We start from the raw sequence: 2,475 nt of genomic DNA on the forward strand, positions 1-2,475 counted from the left end.
ATGTACTTGAAAAAACACTTTATGAAAAGCCAAAAAGCCCCAAATCTCAAAATTGACAGATGCATGAAAAAAACACAGTTTTTGCCTGCAGTGTCTCCCCTTAATGTATACTTCTTTTGTGTAAAGGCATCCATAGTGTATACATTTTCTAAGAGCAGTAAAATTGTAAAAAAAAAAAAAAAATTTTTTTGTTATTATTACACAAAAAACTATGTAATTTTTCAGTGTAGGGAAATGCACATCATCTTTTTGTTTAGTGTTGCCATTTTTTAAGTTAAACGCAACATATATTCACTATTAACTACGACGTTTGCCTCAATAAACTGCTAATTTACTGCTTATTAATAGTTATTAAGGTAGTTTTTGTTGTATTTAAGTTTACGTGGGTAGGATTAAGGGATGTAGAATAAGGTCATTCAAAATAAGGCATTAATATGTGCTTTATAAATACTAAACAGACAATATACTAGTAATATGCAAGCTAATAAGCAACTAGTTAGTGAGAATTTGACCTTAAAATAAAGTGTTAGCTTACTTTTTACATAGTATTAAAAATATTTGAGACATAAATACACAAAAACATTTTAACTTGAACATCAGCCCCCTGTATGTGTATGTAAGTGAAATTACATAAAATGGCTTAGAATAGAGAATATGTCAAATGGGACAGGCATTCCAGCACCATCATTCTGTCGATCATGAGCCAAAACAGCATCATCTGAGACAGGCTCTTTGTTTGATTTTGTATGTTTGCCATCCAATACATTATCTAATGGCTCATCACAGCAATGACATGTGGTCCACCACTGCCCAGTTTTCACACATTTTTCCTGAGCTCCATCTCTCCAGTGTGTATGTGCTATCTCTCTATCTTTCTTGCTTCCTCCCTGTGTGTTCCAGCTGCAGAGCCCTCAGAGGAACCCAGCAAATACTTTCCATACCTCACCACAGACGAGAGAAAGAGAAACTCGTTTTGCTTTAACATCTGGTCTGAACATGATGAGGGGTATTAATGAAATAGACGGATGTCTCTTTGGAGAGCGCTGATGGGGAAAAGGTTTATCTCAATGGTTAGGATTAACCCCTTGAGTTAAGCTTCGCAATGTGTCTTTATTCCCCCCTGAATTTTTGCCACTGATTGTGTTTTATGACTAAAACATGTGTACTTATACATTATGAAACTAAAGAATATGTCTGGCACCAGTGAAGGGAGTGGAGTGGAATCCACTGCTGCTTCGATGTATGAGTGATTATAATCAAGGTATTAATCAATATTTTTCCTTCTAAATATCAAATGAGTTGAATGACTTCTCTGGAGATTTTACTTTGTTATAGAAGTTACCAGTGTGATTACTGAAATGTTCTTTTCATGTATTCTTTAATGTCTGTATTTGATATCTGAATGCAGTAACAGTGCTTGCTTATTTAGCCCGGCTATGAAATAGGGACTTGTTTTGTGTTTGAGAAAGGTTTTCAACGTGTTAAAACATATAAGGGTCATTGAAGCCAATAATTTAACGGACCATTTCTTTGTTAAAGCCTTACTTTCCAGTTAGACTAAAGTGTCCTCTCCTTGAGAGAAAGAACGCATTATTTTGATGTTTTGAGAGGACTCTCCTGTTAATAGTTAGAGCCTGGCCAAATCCAACCTTTGAAAAGCTGTGTGTCGGTGTGTGTGTTAGTCTTCTTGGTTACAGGTTAAGGAACCACTGGCATAATTGGAGATTGACTGAGTTGTTGTTCTGGACATGCTGGCGCCCAGCAACCCAAATCTGCGACCTGGAAGGTCACGACGTGCCTAACTTCAGGGTCCGAGTATCAGCTGCATAATCAATGGAGATATGCTTCAGTCTATCTGTGTATGTGTGGAAAATTACTATGTTTATCTATTTCTTAGCCAATCAGAAACTGCAACCTGAAGCAAGGACGTAGCTTAGACCTTGGTGAAGAGTACCTGCTGTGATTTTGTAACTGTAAGCGGGACGGCCTACGAACTCCTGTGTGAGTCTTGAAGCTGACTTCTGCTGATGAAACTGCAAACTATCTTCAGTAAAACTTTTCTTCATTTTTTTATAATTTTGACTCCGGGTCTTCTTTCAAACATCTGGTCCTTGGGTCCTAAACTGTTAACCCCTAACACCAGAATGCAATATGTGCATTTTTATGTAAGTCGCTTTGGGAAGACGGTGTCTACTAAAGCCATAAATATAGGCCTAATGCAATGATCACAGATGCAGTTATGTTAGTGCATGTGGATGTCAAGTGCATACTGCATCATATAAAGCAGTGATTTTAAACTTTAATTTTAAATGTATAAACTAATAGATATAAAATACTATATTATATTATAAATTGAAAATAATATATTATAAATTACACAAGGACAAGTCAACATTTTGTGTTAGAGTATGTTTGCATGGTGTACATGGATTTTGTGTTTGCTTATTACCATCATTTGAAAAACAAATGCTCCAT

At 35.9% G+C, this 2,475-nt stretch overlaps 1 long non-coding RNA gene across 1 annotated transcript; it reads right to left on the reverse strand.

Moving 5' to 3' along the window:
• Nucleotides 1-1,637: 1,637 nt before the first annotated feature.
• LOC309513284 lies at nt 1,638-2,139 on the reverse strand. Its single transcript, XR_014211399.1, has 2 exons — nt 1,985-2,139; nt 1,638-1,908 (listed from the first exon to the last, which is right to left on the reverse strand). It is a non-coding gene; the product is annotated as an uncharacterized lncRNA (long non-coding RNA).
• Nucleotides 2,140-2,475: the final 336 nt, after the last annotated feature.

Source organism: Leuciscus leuciscus, assembly GCF_965113295.1.
Source record: "Leuciscus leuciscus genome assembly, chromosome: 13".
In the NCBI taxonomy this organism is placed as follows: domain Eukaryota; kingdom Metazoa; phylum Chordata; class Actinopteri; order Cypriniformes; family Leuciscidae; genus Leuciscus; species Leuciscus leuciscus.